The 22,802-nt window shown below is 42.4% G+C and overlaps 1 protein-coding gene across 2 annotated transcripts in view; it reads right to left on the reverse strand.

The window, feature by feature from the left end:
- Positions 1-22,061, reverse strand: part of LOC147707049 (WD repeat and coiled-coil-containing protein-like) — an 86,062-nt gene extending 64,001 nt beyond the window's left edge. Inside the window, exon 1 of one of the 2 annotated variants that reach the window (XM_086926265.1) lies at positions 21,878-22,061. The gene's annotated coding sequence lies outside the window, so the exon portion shown is untranslated. Of the gene's footprint in view, positions 1-18,613; positions 18,700-21,877 lie in introns of those variants that run through there. The other variant, XM_086926266.1, reaches the window with a different exon arrangement.
- Positions 22,062-22,802: the final 741 nt, after the last annotated feature.

The raw sequence follows: 22,802 nt of genomic DNA on the forward strand, positions 1-22,802 counted from the left end.
AGCGTTGCTCATGTTGGAAATTGTGTTAATCTTATATGAACACTTGCTGTGTCAGAATCTCTGCCTCCTTAGTGGTGGAATCCTCGATGTCCAGCTGCTGTAGTTTGAGGCTTTGATTGCCTTCAAATATATACTGCTTCTTTTAGACCCAACATATTGAGCTTTCTTTGGTACATCAGTAAATGAGCATGTAACATTGGCAAAAACAACAAAGTGTTAAATAGCCTTCAAGGAAGGTTTCAATGTCTCTCCCAAGAGATTTCCAAGAATAAGACAGCTAAATGGTTGCTTTTTAGGTATACAGGGCCAGTAACAATGGTAAAACCTTATGGCTAATAGGGTACTCTAAGTAGGAGGATGGGTATGGCCATTCTCACTCACAGATAGACCACTCAGCCTGTAACTCTGGTCAAGACGGGATACGCTGTAAAGATCGATCCCTTCGATAGAGTGACTGAAGTTTTCGCATTTCCAAGCTAAAGAAGGTATTGACACATCCCTAGCATCATATAATACCAGTTTTCATAGGCCCAAAAACAGGTAATGCCAGCCTCTGCATTCCCAGCAATGTGGGTAAGTCATCAAATAGCTATCAACAGGTAATGTCAGTCTCCAGATACCCAGCAATATGTATGTTCTGCAATATCTATTAACAGCCTGCACATGCCATGCAATGTATTGCTCCTTTAAACAGGCCTTACAACTCATTCCCAATCCTCGTGTGCTCAACCCTGGAAACCGATAGGCTGTAAATATCAATTGATGTTTAGTGCCAGTCTTCATGTACCAGCAACCCGCAATGTAAGCCTTCAAATTGCCAATAAGAGGTAATGCCTGTCCCCACATGGACCTACATGGTCAACCACTACAGGCCAACAAGCATGTCTGATTAGCCTACCCAGCAACAGGTAAACCCAGACTCCAACAATTGCCCAGCAACCACCTAATGTCAACCACTAGCGGTCTCGCACAGTCCCTATCACAATTTTCCTCAGACTTTGGTTCTCACCAGGTTTGTCTACCTCATTTTCCCTGCTTACATTTGTTATTATCGGTTTACAGTAGGCCAAATTCAGTCCATCTCTCTTTTGCTCGCTCCTCTCTCTAACTCTACCTCATTCTACAATACTCAATTCTGTCTTTCTCCCCAAGTACGTACTTGAACCCTCTCTCAATCTCAATTTCTCTTGCCCCATCTCTCTCACCAGACTCTTGTTCCCAGTTTCTTTTTTCTAATCCACACCAGTCTCTCTTTCTCGCTCTCTTTTTTTCCCTCAGTGCATGACACTACGTCCCCCACTGACTTCTCTGCCTCGTCAATACTGCATGCATTCAAACTATACCTGCAGTATAGAACGAACGAAAGGCGCAAGCACACCTAGAGAGCTTTTATCCGCTTGCTGGTGTAGACCTATGGTGGACAATACCAATACTTACAGCGAGCTTTGGGTCAGCCTTTTTTTGACAACCCATTGACTTTCTTAGCAATCTCATTTGTATGCCTCTTAGTCAAATAATTTCTTCCACTTCTTGTTTGTCCCTCCCTTTGAGCATAGCTTCTCTGCCATCCTTTTGACTGGATGACTTGTATGTTTAAATGCTCAACTGAATTCAATTCTTTTATTAAGATTTGGATCTCTAATGAGGTCCACAGTAAGATAAAACAGAATATACGAAATGTTGGTCATAGTTATATCAAAATAATAATAATATTTCAATTATATATTTAAGTCCTTTCCTGCCATCAAATAAAGCAAGCTAAATACATGCCATTTGTTATTATGCAACTTCCATATATGAACAATTCATAAAAGATTACAATTTGTGCAAATAAATAACCACCAAGCAGCAAAACTTAAGTGCAAAATTATTCCAAGGAACGTAGAATCAATAACAATTGTGGCAAATTCTTCATATACCCTCAAAGTTTACAATCTGCTAAAACTGTTACTATAGGCCATGATAGTAAATGGGCATTCATGCATTATTTCATTAGTAGAACCAATACTTAAGACGACACAATTTTACTTTTAAAAAAAATCCACTTCCCCTTAGCAGCAAACGTTATGTGCCGAATGTTTCCAAAAAAAGATACAGGTACTGGCAGCCATAGCATAAGTCTGGAAGTAGGAGTAATGGTCCTGTAGTCTTCTTCCACTCGAATAGCAATATAGTAAGTGATTAAAACAGAGTGAAAAACACCTTAAAAAATTTAATTTTTGTGTATATTACCTAATTCTTTGGGGTAAAGAGAAACTCTCATGCTGCCGTACGGTTTTATTATGTATGAACATTGACCGAAGCAAATGAAGACGACCTGGTAACAGGGCTCGGCAAACAAAAAGAACATGGTTAAGGTTCTGAATGGCCAAATTATACAAATTACAATATTTCCATGTTTAACTGCTCACATTCAGGGAATTACTATTTTATTTCAACAATGACCAGAAATTTATGCTTTTTCTAGCTCTCTCCCCTTTGTGCTCCCCCTTGTGAAGAGTTCAGTCTTCTGACCTTTCTTAACTGTTCCTTGAAGCATAAATCAATGTAAATTTCAATAATAAAACATAGCCTACAAATGATCGAAGCACTATTTGGGCTGCATGCAAAGTTGACATAACATGTTCGAGACAATGAGAAACACAAGGCAGAAAGAAAAATATTAGGAAAGCAGATCTGTTTTTAAGAAACTACAGGAGTCAGCATCGCGCTGAAGGCCAACTTGTCGCTACAGGTTTTTAAATTCAGGTTGGAACCAAGAGAAGGAAAAATTAGCTTTAATAGCAGTGGGTCATGCTCTAGCACCTCAATAGAAGTATGTGTTTTTTTTTAAACTATTTTCTTATTTTGAGAGTGCTCTGTTGCTCCTGAAAATATTGTATTTAGAAAACCAATCGCTTTTTCCTAAACTTCTAGAAGTTCTAAGGAGAATTATTTGGCACTTTAATAAAAACCGGATTTAACACTTCTGTTGACATGCAACATAAAGAGAAAGCCTTGGATGGCCATGTCACCACTATAGCCTTCTCAACAAGGAAATAATGATAATATGAGGTTAAAAGGGTGCCCTGATAGAATGGCTGAAAAGCCCATCATTATCAAATGCTAAGATAAACTACTGCCATCAGCAAAAGAAGGAAACATCTTTTACCTCAGATCCAGTTTAAGAAAAAGGTTCCTTGAAAAAATGAGCCAGCCATCTATGTGCATACATATGCGGTCTTTAACCATTCCTTTTGCCACTTGCATGCAAACATACTGCATTCTCACTGGTCTTTATGTAAGAAGGCAGCTTCACACACGCAGGGAGGAAGTGGCACACCCTCACCCCCATGAAAAATTAATGGCTCCAAGACCTGCGTCACACCTAGGTGACACGGCAGGGAGACATGTTGTAATTGCCAACATGGGATGATCAAAATGTGCAGTGCTTTTAAACTTTTTGTTTGTTCATTTTTAAAAGAAAAATACTACTGGTATTTTTAATCACTTATTAATCTTGCACAATGTAGAAGAATGGGTAACATGAACATTTAGACTTTGGTTTACAGCAAGACCTTCACAGGGTTTAGTGTTCTATCAAGACAACAGTCTAACACATTGGTAATTAAAGTACCCTTTCAGAACTTCCAAACAAATAATCTCACTTATAAAGTAGAAGTCCAGACACACTGCTTTTATGTGCCCCATTTCACTCCGTCTTCTTTATGATGATTTTGAGGTCATATTTTGCTATTTCGTTTATTGTACAGTCTGTAAACCTCTGATTTTGCTCTTAGAACTAAAACAATCTATGCTGCCCATTCCAGTCTATAGTTACACAGGGAGCTATAACTTTCCTGCAGGCCTCTTTAGCATGCTGTAAGGATATCACTGTCTGGATTCAGGCTGGAAGAGCACATGGTTTGTTACATTACTATGGTGTAGCTTGGGCTAGCCTCAAAAAAACATTGAGATCAGTTCAAATGTTTCACAAAACAAATAGGAAACTTTTTGTTTTACACAAATATCGTTGATAAATAGAAATAAATTCACGAAACAGTAAAGGATCATTTGAAAAGCAACATCAAATAAGGGAAAGGGAATATCAAGAGCCCAAACTGAAAGTAGCCTACAACTGTCCTTGGCCAAAGGGAACAGCTCTCATTTTCAGAGCATCATAAGAAAGAAAGAGTGAGCTGACCAGCCAAGATTTGAACCTGTGACCAACTGGTTGCAAAAAGATGGCTGCAGCCAATTCATTGGTGCACAGCTTTCTGCTACTGAAAGACCGATATCAAATATGTTACCCTTGGATGAAGAAGCATTAGTCTTTTGACCCACAAAACCGGAAACTGGACTTTTAAATCTCGCCACAGACAGCTGTACTGTCTAACAATACCAATACGTGTATAGCTTACCACTGGTTGGTTTTCTGGTCCATCTCATTTACCTGTTTGTTATTTAATGACTTTCCTTCCTCTTCCTGTGTTTGTCACTCCTGAAGACTAGCTTTTTAAACCAACCTTTACACTGGATGACTTGTATGCTTCTCTCTACTCACATTCAGAGGACTATTTTTTTCTTTAGGCACACAAAGGGAGTGCATGTGTTTTTTGCTCTGTCCCATAAGGCGCTGTGATGTATTTTTACCAGCCCACAAATAGTGCACCCCATCTTGGAACAGTAAGATAAAAGTTACAAAAAAATAAACATGCTTCTGCATCACAATGCATACATACACACAATTGGTGATGTATGAACACTTATTTGTCATCACGCTGTCGCCTTTTTTTTAACGCTATATGGTCCGATATTGATAACAAAGTATCTTTTTTTGCTGATGCAAAAGTGTATTGGTTAAAAGCGTTGGCAAATCCAAAAGGTCAGGTAATGCCATTGAAATGCGAGACCCGTTGGCTTTGACAATGCTTGTTTAGTTTGTAATTATTGAACAGATTTAGCAGCAGCAGGCACCGAGAGACTGAAAACGCTTTACACCGAACAGTGATGATATAAAAGGTCAAACACCTAAAGGATGGATGTCAAACAGGTAACAACTAAAAATGAAAGGGTCATTCACAAGGTATGAACTAGTAACAACAGCAGAGAAAGGGCGAAGGAGGAGCAGGGAGGACGCAGAGAAAGAGATGGGGATTGCGGGGAGGAGGATAAAGGAGCTAGAGAAAAGTAGAGGGACTGAACGGGGCAAAGAGGGAGGGGCGAAGAACAAGTGGAAGAGGAGAGTAGTAGTAACCGAGAGGTGAGAGAAGGGAGGGAGACATGGGTATAAGTGAGGAAGGAGATAGCGACAGGTGAGGAGGAATAGAGAAAACATGAGTGAAACGTAGGATGAGATGTCGAGGATGGATAGTGAAAGAGAGGCTAAAACAAGGAGAGTGAGGTGAAGAAGCTTATAGGAGGGAGTGCGTAGGGGAGAGAGAAAGTGAGGCGAAGGGCACCGAAGGACAGAGACAGCAGGTAGTGGACAGAGTGGGTGTTGTCAAGAGGTGGAGAAGGAAGGTCAAAGCCAGAACAGAGTTTAGAGTGAATAGAGGGTTTAATGTAAATTCATTACCATTTCTGAGCAGCATTTAGATTAAACAAGTGGGAGGGAGCTTCTGTCGCCGTTCCCTGATAAAGCAGAAGCAGGTGAGGTGTTAAGGACACACACTCATCCCTACACCCTATTAGCAGCCTGCAAGAATATCACTAAGCCTCTTAGGCCTTCTGTAGAGCAGGTCACCCAGCTGAGGGGTAGGGGGAGGGGGGAGAGGAAACTGCTGGGCTGGCTTTGGGGCATTCTTTCCTCTCTTAACATTCTGAAAAGTGTGAATTTATTAAACAAGAAAAGGTGGCAAATGCACTCAGGAGATTCTGGACAGATCGGCTTTGCTCGTGTCCTGCCAACCTCTACTAAACCAATTAAATCTTTCGGTATTCCTGCGTCAGGTTTATTAACAAGCAACAGAATTGTGTCTATTTGGAATATGAAGTAGATCTTTCAATAGATGGTTAGCAGAATACCTGCCCCAGTGTCTGTACTACTTACAAATGATCATTGACAAAGCCAGTAGGTCTGATCAAGTGCTACAATTGTTTTTTTTATTCCAAAAACATGGCACAGAAATACAAAGAAAACATGCTATCTTATGTTTGAAATAAGAAATAAGAAAAATAAAAAAATTGCCATTGCATATAGTTTTATACAGAGAGTCTTAGGAGCCAGTTGCACTTACAGAAAGGTAGCAAGACCTTGCTTTAAGTCTCGCCTGACGCAACACCTGCACAGTCACTTGCAATACATTTTGTCTACATTGAAATGAGTTGAATATACTGAATTTGCATAACGATTTTGTTGTTGATTGCCACTTTAAAATATTTAATAACATGTCATCAATAATATAGCTCTTTGGGCATGAAATTCTTGGATATCAAATTAGTCGAATTGGCTACTTAGCCAATATTACAATACTTGGTAAACGGTCAATGTAACACAATGTGAATTAGTGTGCACTTTATTAGTGTGGAGTTATCCACTGCATTATGTTGTATATATAGTACCTTCGAAACACTGAATACGCATTTTATGACGTGGTTACGTTTATAAATGAATTGAACTAGATCACAGGTCATGTGACCATGACCAGTGCGTGGTCGAAACGCGTAATTTTCTGTTTTTTCGCCTGAATAAAATATCAGCTGAAGTATTCCAGCTGGAGTGGCTTCTTTTTCCACCTTCAAACTTGTGTATGGTCTCGTCAACGAAATTTGTGAGCGGCGACGTCTGCGTATGACTCCTGACTTGCCAGGCGGGCGCTTCGAGGTAGATAGATCTCTTACTGCGACACCATGGATTGTGATACTGGGTGATATAATTTGGTTATTTTATTTTCACAATTTTTGTGAGCTGGCAGTATGATAGTTGAATTTCATGTGGGGGACTGTTATGACACTTTCTTTGATATTCTGGTTTTTATAATTCAGTATGTGATCAATATTTATGTATTAAAAAAGATCAATTTGAATTAATAAAATGTTTTCATATCGGTAAATGAAATGTCTTTGGTCTTTCCTGGGGGCGCCGTTTTGTTTATTGATTGACCTCTCAGTGAGGCATATAATTAAATGTTCATAGGCAGGTATCTCTTCTGATTTGGTACTATATATTTTCCCTGCATACCTGCCTGTTAAACAACTGGGGGTCCCCCTTCTTTCTAGGATTTGCTTCGCAGCCCTGTGCTGTGGGGGTGCTTTGCGAAACTACCCTGGATAACTGTTATCTTGTTTGATTCAATAATAAGTGTTACATTCATCACGTATTTCTGTATTAGAGATTCTTTTCACAGGATATTTTTTGTCTATTTTCACTGTTGTGCACTAACCTTATCTTTTTCTTTTTTCTTATTGTTTCTCTATCTGTTTTCTATTGTCCCATCATGGAGAGCATTAAAACGTTCGGATTCTCAGACGAGGATTTTGCCAAAATGATTGGCGCCTCGGCGGGCAGTGACAAACAGTTCACCCTATCTAAGGGCCCAGAGGGTGAATAGACCAAACTCCTTTATCTACGCAAAAAATCCAAACGAACTGAACTTCATGCCCATTTTATATTGGATTACCTTAAGGCAGGAACCATTCCTATTGGTTTAAGGGTCCGCAACAACCCTGGCCTTTTAGTAGAGATCAGACAGTTCCTGGAGAAATGGGCCCTTATTTCCAATCGATGCTCCAGGGACTGGATGATGCTCATTATTGAAACTGCCAGGGAAGTGATTGCTTTACTTTCTAAAGAGATTGAAGAGTTGGAGGAGAAGTTGAAACGGGACAATTCTGTCGAACTGGGCAAGAAAAAATTGTAGGAAATTAGTGCAGAACTTGATTCATTCTCAGATTACCTTTTAAAAAGGAAAACTGAGAAGTTCAGAAAAGATATTTGCCTATTTTCCCAAGAACATGCCTACCCGTATTTAACTGCTAATTATTACAGCAATATGGAAGATCAGAAGCCCCGAGGATCTACCCCTAGATGGGGCAAAAGACCAGTGACAACTTTTTCCAGACACCACCGACTCAGAGGGTGAGAGATCCAACAGCTATGAGTCTAACTATGACCCTAACTACAACCCAAACTTTCAGGTCAGACAGGAACCTTTTGAACGACCAGCCCAGTCGAACCGTTTTTTAGGCAACCGCAGAGGGAATTTTCGCCCGAGAAACCGGAATCCCCATCAGGGGAATTACCATCAGGGTCAGGCCCAACCCCAAATGTATATCAAGACCAGACAACACCAATACTGGAAAACATAAAAAACATTCCGGTTTTTAATCTCTCCAAGGCGGATAATGATCCTGGGACGGTCTGTCTGCTATCTAGGGGATTATCATTTGTCCCCACTACCAACTTCAACAAGTTTGAGTTGAGAGACCTTTACTTATTTTTCCGTAAAATAAGGTTACATTTTTTTTCCTCAATAGGTCCTCTATTGAAGCGTTCGAAAATAGATCGGGTCTAAAAACCCCTTCTGATTTCACTCCATCTGTGGTGAGGGAGTTTACGGCCCCTAGATCCAACTTGCCTCAAATAGTGTCATCTGAGTCATGGGTCTGTGATCTTGCCAGGTTTTTTACGGATAAGATCAAATCGATCCAGGCTTCCTTTTCTGAGAGGTCCGACGAAGGGTTTCTTAGCATTGGGGCGGGACCCGCTTCATCGTCCACGCCAGCTGTTGTTTTGGCGGAGTTCCCCTCTGTTTCCCCCGATGCTTCCCTTACGCTTCTGGCCAGTCTTAGATCAGGCTTGCCACTAGACCCCTGTCCGGCCAAATTTCTGGCCAGGATGGCGTCGGTGGTGAACCCTTTGGTCAATCCTCTCTTGAACTCGTCTTTGAGGGAAGGGAGGGTCCCGCGGTCCTGGAAAAGGGCTATGGTGATCCCTCTCCTCAAGAAGCCTGGATTGGATGCTGAGGTTTTGGCCAATTACAGGCCAATCTCTCTCCTCCCGGCCCTGGCCAAGATCACGGAGAAGCATGTGCATGGCGTTCTTTCTAGCTTCCTAGAATCAAACGACCTACTGCACCCCTCGCAATCCGGTTTCCGGCCTAATCTAAGCACGGAGACGGCACTTCTCGAGGTGTCAGAGGTTATTCGGGAGACACTGGACGCAGGCGGTAAGGCCATGCTTGTCATGCTAGACCTGTCGGCGGCCTTCGACACCGCCCCCCACGAGGCGCTTCTCGCCAGACTCTATAACATCGGTCTAAGGGGGACGGTGCTCAAATGGTTTACATCTTTTCTTGAGGGTCGCGGACAAACGGTCTGGGCTTCCCCGAGCTCCGCTGAGATGCCGCCTTTGGGAGTCGGAGTTCCACAGGGCTCTGTGTTGAGCCCGACTCTTTTTAACATCTTTATGACCCCACTGGCGGCACTGGTGGAGTCGTTTGGAGCCCAGATCGTGTCCTACGCGGATGACACTCAACTACTCTTCACGTGCAGGAAAGATCAAGCATTTAATGGAGAGAGTATCCGGGGGTGCCTTGGGATGGTCTTTGACTGGTTCCAGCGGAACAGCCTCAAGGCCAACTCCAAGAAATCGGAGGTTTTGCTTTTCGGCTGCGCCTCGGACCCTGAATAGCGGGAGTGGTGGCCTACGGACATGTGTCTCCCTGCTCAGTCATCTCTGGTGGCCAAAAACTTGGGAGTCAAGTTTGATAACAACCTCACGCTAAGATCACACATTCTCGGTCTGACGGGCACCTGCTTTGGCATTCTGAAGATGCTCCAGAAGTTCTTACCTCTGCTTGCAGAAGAGCATAGAAGGATTACTGTTCAAGCCTTAATAGGCTCTAGATTGGACTATGCCAATGCCTTATATTTAGGACTCCCGGACTATCTGGTTCAGAGGCTGCAAGTGGTGCAGAACTCCGCGGCTCGCGCCATTTTTGGCCTTCGTAGGCGAGCGAGAGCATCGGGGCTGGTGCAGTCGCTTCACTGGCTGCCCATCCGGAAGCGGATTATGTTTAAAACTCTGACCCTGGTGCATAAAGCACTTTACGGCTAGGGAGCAAGGTACCTGCAGAGAAGGCTTGCCTTCTATCGCCCGGCCCGGCCACTTCGGTCGGAATCTTTGTTTACGGCCGTGATCCCTCGAGTGAGGAAGGCTCGCACTGGGGGTCGCTCCTTTAGTCTCAGGGCCCCCCAGTTGTGGAATTCCTTACCTCTGGCTCTACGTAGTACTCCCAATTTGTTCCTGTTTAGGAAGAGCCTTAAGACCTGGCTTTTTAACCTCTAGGGTGTTTTTCTTTTCTTATTTTTCCGTCCTATGCTGTTATGTTTTTTAATTGCTGAGCTGCCTAGATAAAGCGGCGGGACACTCTTTCTGAGCAGCCGTGCACTATACAAATAAAGATATAACATAACATAACATAACATAACATAAGAACCAGAAAGTATTCCTACCTAGACAGAGAGTGGGATAGTGAGGATGAGACAGGACTAGAAGGAGAAGATCAGGTTATCGAGATTCACATCAGACCTGATCAGGAGGTAGGTCAAGTAGGGACAGACCAGGTCATCGACACTCCTCCAAAGACTCCAGAAACTGAAAAAGGACAGATAGTAATTAGGGCGGAAGTTCATGCGGACGAAAATCAAGGGTTCGAAGTGCATGAACAGAGACAGATAGAAATAGACGAACGTGTTCAGGAGGCAGAGCCAGAAACAGTTGAAAATCAAAGACAAATCCAAAGTATACCTGAACAAGGCCAGCTTAGAAACCAGGCAGAAGAAACTAAAGAAAGACCTGGGACTAGTCAGACAGGAAGTGAAAGAGATACTGTCGAAGTAACAGTGCCACAACAGAACCAAAATAAAAGGACTCGTGAGGAGGGCCAATCTACAGTGACAGCTAAAAGGCTCAAGAAGAAAAGTGAACCCAGATACATAAAAAGACTGAAACTAAGGTTAAAGACAGTCGAAGAGAAATTAGAAGACCGGAAAAGAGCAGCTAGTGAAAGACAGAGAGCAGGAATTCAGCAAAACAGACGCAGTACCAGAATAAAAAGACAAAACAAAAATTACCGAAGTCCTGAATGGACCTACCTGGTGTTGGAAGAAATTGATGATCCTGAAATAAGCGATAAAAGCGACCAAGATTCGATTACTGATCTGAGTCCTGAAGAAGAAGACCCAACTTGAAAGTGAAACTGCGTAAGCCTCTTGTGTTGAGAAACAAAGAGGGGTTGGAAAGCCACCTGTGAGCTAAAATGTCTGATTCAAATGTGAATGGAAGACCTAGAGGGAATTTTTGTAAAACTTGCTGTAAAATATGCTTATGTAGTGTAGCAATAGTAATAGTGATATGGATAGGACTAACAGTCTTTATACCTTTTATGATAAGTAAAGATACTAACTTGTATCCTACTAAAACGATGACGCCAGACACAGAAGTTATACAAACTGAAGAAACACCACGAAGTGTAGAAAGACGTGAAAATTCAGTTAGCCTGAAACAAACCAGACCTGACTTAGAAGCACCAAATGAGGACGGACAACATTATCACAGAATTAAAAACAGAACACATTTAAATGTCTTTGCAAATCTTTTAGTGCATTATGTAGAAGCTATGGAAATAGAAGATTGCTATTTCTGCATGAAGCTACCTACTTCTGTAGCTGAAGGTGTGACCTATCACCATCTACCCCTGACCTATGGAATTTCTTGTAGTATATTAGCAAGCTTATTTTATAGAAGCACCTTACAGTACTACTATTCAAACACTGACGTAATCTTTTCTGAGCTTCCTATTCGAGGAAACCTGAACATTGTACATGTTAGAAGCGAAGTGACTCGTTACATGGGAGAATACTTTCTGACTATAGGTGACATAGATTTAAATGAAGCACGCAGAGATAATTTGACTTGCTCATTACATGAGCAAGAGAAAATGTTCTTGAAAATGGCAGAAAAGAGAAGGGAGAGTTTCCAAAGAAAGGCAAATGATAAGAGACAGAAAACTCCTAAATGGGCTGAAAACATGGAAAGCACCTCAAATGGCGAAGCTAATCCTGCACTGTTGCTGGACTTTGAACGGAAAGGGAAACTCTGTCTTCATAGAGAAAAGACTAGTTATTATAACAATGTATTCATCGGTTCCAGTGAATGCGAACATAATTACAAGGTAATTGGAGGTTGGGGTTTCAAAAATGGGTCAAAACCTGTGTTTCCCGGAATTTATTATATATGTGGAAACAAGGCTTATTTCAAATTACCGGATCACTGGTATGGAAGCTGCTATTTTCGCATTGTCTTCCCGAAAATATACCATGTGAACAACGCCGCTGGAAGCAATTAAAATACTAATGGTTTAGTACGTAGTAGACGTGAAAGTGTAGGAGAAATTATAGGTGATATATTTAGTGCACTGATACCTGGAGTGGGAGTGGTTCTGAATACTCACCGTATTTGCAAATTATCTACAGTAGTGGATCGGTTATCAACTGACACTGCTGCTGGATTCCTGCTGGTCAATACTGAAATGTTTGCGATCAGATCAATGGTTTTACAGAATCGGCTTGCTCTTGATACCTTATTGGCAAAAGAGGGCGGAGTCTGCAGGATGCTGAAGGCGCAACATTGTTGCACTTACATTCCTGATAAAAGCGTAGAAATTAAGAAATATGTGCAAAACATAACTAATCTGGAAAAAGAACTCAAACCACTGGAGGTTGATAGTGCCTGGAAGAGACTAACTGATGGTCTCTCCTCTGTAGATAGTTGGTTTTCTAACATAGGTAGAAGTCTCGTTGGGAAAATACTGATGCCAATAGCTGGAATAAGTTTGATTGTGTTTATTATAATAATTTGCTGTAAATGTCAAAAATGCAGAAAGAAGTACACAGTAAATAAGAGGGGAGTGAAACGGAATGTTGATGAGCTGGAATTGGAGGAATTAAGAAACCAGATATACAAAAAGGCCAAGAATTTCCATCCTAATAAGGATGCTGAGAAGAGGGTCAACAACAAAATCATTGAAAACGAGATGAATGAAATGTGAGCAAGGAAGTTGGCATCTGTTTCCTTTAATAGTGATGATAGTAAATATCATCAAAGAGGGGATTGATGGTGCAAGGATTCGCACGTAAAGCGACTTACTCACATTCAAGAACCTCCTTTAACTTGTAATAGCATTAACCAACCTGTTTTGTCATTAATATTGTACTTTCACACTACACACGGGTGTCCCAGAGACGCTTGCCTATGTGTCTATTAATCATAACAAAGGCTTGCATACTACAGAATCGCTGCTTCGCAGAAATCCAGTCTGCGCATGCGTCGATCATACCCATGTGATGTGACGCACTCGTAGTTCTGGAGGGATTTTTCGCTCATGCGCATTACAGCTAAAATGGCCGCTTTGTCTTTAACATGCTCTCCGCTTGCTACTGCTGCTTTTGCACATCTATCTATTTCTGCCTAAACCCTAATGCCATAGATATTATAAAGTAAGGGGTGCAGTGTAGCTTATCATGGTGTACAGTGTATTCAGTTTTTCTATGTTTCTAATTTGTTTTCGCTTACTTTTCATGTACCGCGTATCTGTGGGCCTGGGAGTGGGGAGCCGCTCCATCTTTGAAACCCATTACACCCCAATCATGTGATGAGGGAAAATTCAAACTGCGCAGAAGCAAAACCAAGCCAGCTGGCTTCTGAAGTTGAGATGCGCCTGGGAAAATCTTCCGTGCACCGAGAGAAGATTTCGGCTGTACCTAAAATTGTTACAAATGTATTTACTTATGTGTGTCCTATTGTTTTACACCTTTCTCATGCCCTGGGAACTGGAATGTAAGGGGTGGGTACGAAATTTGAATATTAAATATGGGAACTCAGAATTTTAGGTGGTGGCAATGACCTAACCACCTCCTCTGACCAATCCTAAGTTGGGGATCCTGTCACTTGCAACATTTGTGGGTGGTCTGGGGACCCGTAAAGGGTATAACTAGCCTAGTTTTAGCTAGAGAAATTGTCCGAGTAGCTGACATGTCACCGACCCTACGAACTCTACAGGTGATTGATACAGAGAGCTGCGGAGCACTCTGTCCGAAATTTCCACAAACTCCAAGGGGTGCAAATAGTCTTAAGTGCTGGTGAAGCACTTTGCTGGGAGATTCGAGAACCCAATCGGGGTTACTGGTGGATTCCGTGCAGAGAGGGAGTAGCGCAGGCGTTGCATCCGAAGCTGCAGGTGTTGGTCGTGCCCTTTGGTGAGCCCAGTCCTGACCCAAATCCTGAGGGGTATCCTGTCCTGATTGTCCGTGAGCTGTACCTGCTCGCCTTCTGGCATCCTAAGTCTTTGAGGGTCCTTGTCCTCGCCTTTCCCAAAGCTGACCCGTGGCCAGGGTTAGTCCTCATTCCTGTCCTAGGTAAATATAATTGTGGGTGTCCGTCTATCTATTCTCCTTCCTCCTACTCTTTTAATAAAGAATCTTTGCCCATGATATTCTCTCTGTCATCTCCAAAGACGCATATGCAAACTGTTTGTTAGCTATGTTCCATTTTTCCCCCTTCGTATAGGGCATATTGAAACTGTTTTACTTAATTAGTGTGATCTAATTTTACTTATGTCTAGGATCTAAGCTTAGTTTAGCAGTTAGGCTAATATCAGGTTTTGAATCACTTGTAGGACTTTAGTAATTCACTGACTAATGTGTTTTAAACTCACCTACCCTAGTATAAGCCTGAAACGGAATAGCATGTTCCCTGTTACCCTTACCCAGTAGTATTTTCTACTTGCACTCAATGGTGCTTGCCCTCATACATAGTTATATCATAGTTGTAATCCTGATTATTGATATTTTGATCTGTATTAGTTTTATCCTCATGTCATTCTGATTTAAACTTACTATATAAAACCTTTAAAACCCTTCAGGTGTCTGTGGTCATTATAAAAATATCGAAGCGTTATTGAATGTATAAAGTATTTTGGATTATTTTATCTCTTGTCCACTGCTAGCTCCTGAATCCGTCAGGAGAATATGTACCTGTGGTAAGTCAGGTACACAGGCAATAGTGTTAGAGAAAACACATAGAATTACTGATGGTGGTGTGTAAACTCGCCCGATTCACAAAAATACTGTCATAAACACGTCATCGGCCCAAGTGCGTGAAATCTGGTAAATCATCTAAGGGTCGGGCGACCTGCGCGCTCTATCACTTTCATATAGAGGATATAGGCAAGTCCCTCCAACAGCTGGCTGGAAAACAGCACCGATTGACAGACTACTCAATTCAGGAGCATCTAAACACTGTACACCTGAACACAATTTGAATTCTTTTTTCATTGAAAAAAATTAGGAAAATTCAACACTCCATTGTTTCCAATAATCTAACTACAGAAGCCAGCCTGGCCTATTTGAATTCCTCTTCCCTTAATACTTTTCCTAAGTTGGGCAGGAAACTTTTTCTAGATCTTGTTACGAAGATTAAATCAGGCTCCCCCAAGGAAGACTGCCCTATTAATATACTAAAGGCAATCTATCACGCCTTCCCTGATACTATTTTGGAGTTTCTTAATCTGTCCCTGTCTCATGACACTGTACCGTCATCCTTTAAGGAAGCAGTGGTCATGCCGATCCAAAGAAAGCAGGGTATGGATCCCAAAAAGTTAGAGAACTATAGGCCAATATCGCTACTCCCATTTCCTGCTAAATTGCTGGAGGCTCATGTAGCTACTTGTCTCAGTACTTTCTTAGAAGCAACCATGTTTCTGGATATCCACCAGGCAGGCTTTCACCCTGGGCATTCCACTGAATCTCTGATTTTGTCCATCATGGATGACCTCAAAAGACATGCGGACATCGACTGTACTCAGGCCCTGGTCCTCCTCTACCTATCTGCGGCATTTGACACTGTGAACCACAAAATTCTGTTGAATCGTATAGCCGCAGCAGGTCTCAGGTTACCAGCCTTGGATTGGTTCAGATCCTTTTTAAAGGATCGTAAACACACTGTGTGGCTCTCCCCTTTTAAATCTAACACTGTAGAAATGAGTTGTGGTGTCCTGCAGGGCTCCTCTCTTTCACCAATCCTTTTTAATATATTCATACAGCCTTTGATCTCCAGCCTTTGGAAGATGGGGGTAAAGATTTTTAACTATGCTGATGACATGCAGCTAAATTTCTCCCTGGAGAGCTCAGATGAATCTAAACATTTTGGTAAGAATTCCATGCTGTACATAAAAAACTGGATGGATAATAAGCTCTGACAAGACTGAGATAATCATACCCAGCAATAAATTCATTTACTGGACACCCTCTCATTGGCCTTTGGAGCTAGGGGCGATCCCACTCCCTATACCAGTGATAAAGAGTCTGGGATTTCACATTGACTCAGGTCTCTCCAGGAGTGCCCAGATTGGGTCAGTTACTTCTTCTTGCTGTGCCAAACTCCGTAAGTTGTGCAAGACTAGACGTTTTTTCAGCAAAGAAGCCTGCACTCAAATAGTGATTGCGCTTATCTTATCTAAAATTGATTACAGTAATACACTCTATCTTGAACTCCCGCAAAAGCAGAAACATTGTCTACAGATGATTCAAAATCAAGCAGCTAGAATAATCCATCTTGAGGATAGACAATGTCATATTAGCCCACTGTTAAAAGATCTCCACTGGCTTCCAGAGGAACAGAGAGCTATGTTTAAAACTGGTTGCATTCCCTTTAGAGCTATTCAGGGAACAGGACCAAATTTTAACTCTTAACGAATCAGTAAGTACTCCCCCTTGCGGACCTTGAGATCAATGCACCTGAATCTTTTGGTGGTTCCCAGATTCAAACGCAAACGCATCAGTGGGATCGGATCTCCTTTCTGGGTCCGAGGCTCTGGAACTCTCTACCCATTTCATTGAGGCTTGAGGTGGATTACATGCGGTTCAGAAAACAGTTCAAAACATAGCTGTTTACCTTGGCTTATAACTAGTTTCTCCCTTGTCGGTTAAGTCTCTGCTTGGGCCTTCAGCGCCAAGAAACCTGCTGGTGTACGTGCGCTTAAACAAATACCCAAGTAACATAACATAACATAACATAACATGACAATGAACACCTGTCTGAAATACAATACACTGCCAAACCAACAGCACTGATAAGCTCCAAAGTAATACACTGTGAAAAAACACTATGATAAAATCAGCATAAACACTCCACCTCATGACACTCACTACATTGCATCTTAATTACTTACTTGGGTTGTCACTACCCACCTACTACCCACCTACACACTCAAGATTTTACAGAGATCAAAACTAAAATATCTTCCCTAAGCTTCACAAACCACTTCTAAGCCAAACATTGAACTAGAAAAAACACTGACAGGCAGACACAATGAACTGATGCTATTACTTGGTCTGCACCAATGGATGGCTGTTTGGGAAAGCAGTACTGTGCTATTGAAATGGTGGTCAGTGCTACACAAATGCAAATAACAGTCATTACACTGCAATTATTCAGTTGGAATGATCACAGTATATTTCATTATCTGTTTCTCAAAATGTTCGAGAAGCCATGTATAGACATCACAGGATGGGGAATTTTGGGGGAAAGTAAAGGTAGCCAAGCTTGTGAACTGCAGTGTCTTGGCTTTTGTAAATGTGAGCTATTTACATGTTCACAATGTGATTGTGTGCACAAAAAGGACGAGAAGTGTAAATGATAGAATCGGTAATGTCCATACAAAATACTTTTGCAATATCAAAAACACAGCACAGAAGGAACTAGAAACAATTTTTTTGTTGTTAAAATCTGTAGAATATGCAGTAGATGATGTATTAGATGGCAAATGCTGAAAATCCATAATTATGTAAAGATATACACAGAATCAAGTAATTCCAGTGGCCTTGTCTGTATATAATGGTATGCCCACATTCACTGTGACAGCCCTGCCAAATACCAAGCATCAAGTGTTAGACTAATGCATTTTAATGTGGTGGTGAGCATCACTGCATCACACCTTTTTAGCACCTTGACCTGCTGTGCGCTGAGCCTGGGTGAACTAAAACCATGTAGTATAAAGTTACTGACGTGCCACGGTCGCATTGCACTACAGCGCGGTCCGAGACACTCACTGTGAGACAGAGTCAATGTTGGGGCAGGCAGGGAGGGCTGGGCGGCTGCACAGTGTCAGGCAAAGGCCAGAGCCTGCTTTGCGATAGCCCGGCGCCTGTGACATGGGAAACAGCCATTACAATGCGGTCATAACCACATGTGACCGTCACCACGAAGCCTGTTGTAATGACTGTGGATAAAGTGCTTTAAAATAGTTTTAAGGAATTAGTGTGACAAAGTCTGAAAAGATTGGAGGCCTCATTAAAATTAACTGTGGTCTTCAAGGACAAACACCGGGATGTCTGTGGTAGGAAATCTCCTGGCTCAAGGGGGTGTGTGGCAGGTAAATTAAGAATGACGGAGGAAAAATAATAAAATGGCGGAGGTCGGCATTTGTAATCCTGGTTTGGCACCAGAGGCAACACAACGCAAACAAGTAATATAATCTAATTATATTATGATTATTATAATTATTATATTAATATCATGTTGCAGCAGATGAGCCCCATGGCCCGGGGAAACAAAGCGGAAATTAAGTACCTGCAATGAGGAGAGGGTGACTTGGCGAACTTGAAGATCATGAGAGTAGCGTGGACTTGGAAACGAGACTGCACATGTGTAGACACTACAAATGGAGAAGAAAAACAACCAGAAACTAAGGGTATCGGAGATGTGGCCATGGCACATAGAGGAGCACACCAGGAACTGCGGGGTATGTCACTGTGAGGGATAAGTGGTAGGTGAATCGGCATGAGAGGGGAGTACGGGTGAGCGTGTGCATGATTGCCGCATAAACTGAAATGTTGGCACGGAGAAGAAGAGCTGCCCTGAGTGAAAGTTTGAGCGCTATAGGTAGTTATACACATACCAGAAATACATAATAAAAGTGTGCATGAAGTGGTATGCATGGTTAGTGTAAGCGTGGAACTTTGAAAGGGTCCGGATGCATGTGTGATGAAATAGTACGCGTGGTAATGGGATGCGGGGTAGTGAGGCATGCGTGTTAGTGGATGCATTGTAAAGGCATGCGTGATGAATATGTGCTTTGTTATATCATACATTCCTGTGACACGACGGTCCGAGATTGGTACTTTGTTTATTGTTTCAGCATTGTGAGTTCGACAGGTCATGTGTATCCAGTGTGAAACTGACAATATCAAGAGGAGGGTCCAGCTTCATTTAGATCCCGCGTTTTCATATGGTATTGGGAGGGAACAGTATCATTATTAAGCTTCTCTGTGCTCAAACCATCCGAGACAAGGTGGCGCCGCAGCACATTGGCGTGTGTGCGCTCCTCTGCAGAAGGCACGAAGGGTACGGCGCAGGATTTTTTGAGGCACCTCTAGCAAGCAGGGCACAAAGACAGGACACTCCCTTCGCTCCCGGGCCGCCAACACGGCCATAAATCACACTTGCCCGTCAGCCTGGACTGCAGACCAGGATTCAGAAAAATGGCTGCCCTGTTAACTAACAACTTTTAGATTTATCCTACTGCCATCTCCTACAGGCATGTGTGCAAGGGTGTTAGAGGCTTGTGTACGCGCCAAGCAGGTGTGGGGCACTGGCTTAAAAGTGCCAGCGCTGGCCTGCCGCACCACCATTCACAGCCTCAGGAACTCAAAGCCTGCTGACCAGGACTAGAGGCATGACGATAAATGAGCTACTGTCATACACCCACGTAAGAGACACTCAGGGGTTGATTCTGATGCGGGTTGGAAATGCTTCCCGACTGAATCGGGTTGGAAATAATTTCCAACCCACTCGGATCAGCAAAGTCCAACCGACAGAGTACAATGCATCCGGATGCTTCCCGATACGATTTGGTTGGACTCCTATCGACTTCAATGGGAGCATATGTTCCTAACCGCATCATAATTGGGCCCTGGGTCGTTCCCGATCCGATAGGAGCAAATGCCATTAGGAGGCCTTCCTAACCGCATCAGAATCAGGCCCTAAGGGTGATATTGAGTGGCTAAATTGTGTACGATTATTACCAAATCAAATTAAACATTATTTTTCTTGTTACGCAGCCCATCGCAGGCGGGGAGTCTGGGGCTGGCGTACTTTGGTCCACGCTACGCATCTGGTTGTGCACTCTCTGTATGCTTGCCAACTTTTAAAAGGGTATTCGGTGCGCATGACTGATACCAGGTAGGATGTTTTTTAATTTAGCTAAATCCTGCCGGATAACATGCAGAGGGCTCCCTAACCATCGAAACTGCTGCCAACCAGAGCGAGACACTCCATAGGAGAGAAGAGCTGCCTGTCACTCTCCATCCCGAAGGCAGCTTAAGACGTGTAAACAAAGCCACTGGCTAAAAACGCTCCGCTTTGAGCCCCCGGGCACCTGAAATGGCAGCAGGCAGGTTAGTCACATGCTATGCCCAGTGTTATTTTGATATATGAAGCATGTGCTTAACTGTATTGAGTTAAACTCAAGTGCAATGGCATGGGTGTGTAAGACATGTTCAATGATGATTTCTTACCTTTATATTTTTGGGCAGATTTTAATACTGTATCCATAGCAAATTTGATTCTATCAAAAAAAGCTTGAAAGGGAATGCCTGCTTTTTTGGATATCCCTCCTTCTGCGGCTATGGTTCTATATCAAAATTTTTATTTGGTCTGTTCAGTGGAGCATGGGAAACATTTTGAAAACTTTTACTTGCAGTCATGTACATTTTTTGAAAGAGACGTTGCACATAATGTTCTACTCTTTCAGTGATTAAATAGAAGGTATTGTACATGGATGTCATCTCTTGATGAGCAATTGAATATTTCTTCCTGTTTGCCTTACATGTGTTATTGTTGTTAATGTAGGTGTTGTACTGACCATAGAGCGCTGCATATTCAATGGATGAAACACTTGTTCGTTGTCCATGAACGGTAATTGTGCTTTTTCTGCTATACCCATGGTCTTGTAGGTTATAAGTAGATGCTCGCTCTTGCCGCTCAGGTAAGGTTTCTGCTGTTCTTGGCCTCCCATTCCAATTGTGGAAGTGCCCACATGTGGATAATGAACATCCTACTCTGTCATCATGCTTGAGTGCACAGACCCTACCCGCAGCTGTCTCCACAGTTTTATCCTACAGACAAATTTCCCTTGCACACTCTGCAGCCCTTTACAAACGTTTAGCACTATTGCTATTACATTGCTGACTGCCAATGTGATATTAAAGCCCTGAATGGATGTCTCATTGACAAAAGGTTGTCATTTCTAATATTTATCTCTTTCCATTCATTTAATTGCTTTATTTTGCCCGTGAGAAAGTGTCACTCATAGTCATTGAATGTCACTCGTAATTACACTGAAATTTTGAAAATGTCACACAGCAATCTGAAACCTTGGCGGTTGTGCTATGATGTTTGGACAAGTGCATTGCCCACCCCCCACAATGACAATGCCTCAGTGAACTAACACCAGATTAGATCAAAAACACACTACAATAAATGTACACTTCAACAGCCTTGTTCTCCGAGGTAGTCCTGATCGTACTCTTTGTCTTAGTCTACCCACCGTGTGTGACTCGGGGATCGTAAAACCGGACGGTGATGAAACTTGTGAAAAGTGCAGCTGCCCCACTTTCAGGAGGAAATATGCGAATTTGGAGGAAACGGGAGAAGCACACACATTAAATTCCTGAAAAAAACAAAATATTTGCACACCCTTTTCTTTCATTGAGGGGAGACATACAAATACGGCAACGGCTTCCGGGATGCATGGAAATACAAGGGACTTCATATGGTTAGGACGCAGGAGGCGCCTATCCCTGCTGTGCCGCTCGCGCCACTACCCAAACATACCCGTGTTTCTTTGACCGCACGCCGGTGTCACCACAGACGGCCAGCGGCCCCGTGGACAGTCTCGGTGCACGCGGCCGGTTCTGGTGCTGCTGGTCCACGTCTTCCGGTCCAGCTTGAAGTCACTTCAGGTTCAGCATTGAGGCTGCTCTCTTCTTAAGCTATGGGACTCTCTTTTCCGGTGCCCAACAATTTCAAGGGAGAGACAGCCAAAATAAAGCCTTTTTTTAACTTAATAATGAAGAGTATAATTCTAGCACTTTCTGTTACTGGATATTGCGTTTGTAAATGTGGCGCTGATCAATACAAGCCAACATTTTTAAAACATTAGAAAGGTAGATTTTGGGGGGAAAATTGTGGGACTTTATTTTCGTCAATGAAGGCAATTTTAGTCGTGAGACTGATAAAATAAGGCCATTTGGCTTTAAAAAAAAAAATTGTGAACCTCCCGCTTGAATCGAATCTGTTCGCATGTATGCTGATTTGACACTCACCCTACTGCTACAATGATTTCTCACAGACCGCTCGTATATATTGATAGATAGCACATCAAACTGAATGGGCATGTGCCATTTGCGCACATATATACATTCACGACAGTATTTTAGAGCAGGCAAGTGGCTGTTCTAAAAAAAAATAGTTGGGAGAATGTATCATGTTCCGATTTATTGAAGCCTTAGCAATCTGCCTGAATCAGCAGCGTTTAATTTTCGGCAGTTTAATAACATAGCGTAAACAAAAACAGAGTTCTATACTCTGTTTTTGTTATGTGAAACTGCCAAAAATAAAATGTGGAGGCCTGTCACATGCTGTAATCTCTCCCTTCAATAATTAAGGGCAAAGCTTTAGCTGTTGATATCAGGGTAATTCTTGGAGGGGAGATTGGAGCGTGCATGACATGCATCAACATTTTATTTTTGGCAGTTTA

Source organism: Lissotriton vulgaris, chromosome 6, assembly GCF_964263255.1.
Source record: "Lissotriton vulgaris chromosome 6, aLisVul1.2, whole genome shotgun sequence".
Taxonomy (NCBI): Eukaryota; Metazoa; Chordata; class Amphibia; order Caudata; family Salamandridae; genus Lissotriton; species Lissotriton vulgaris.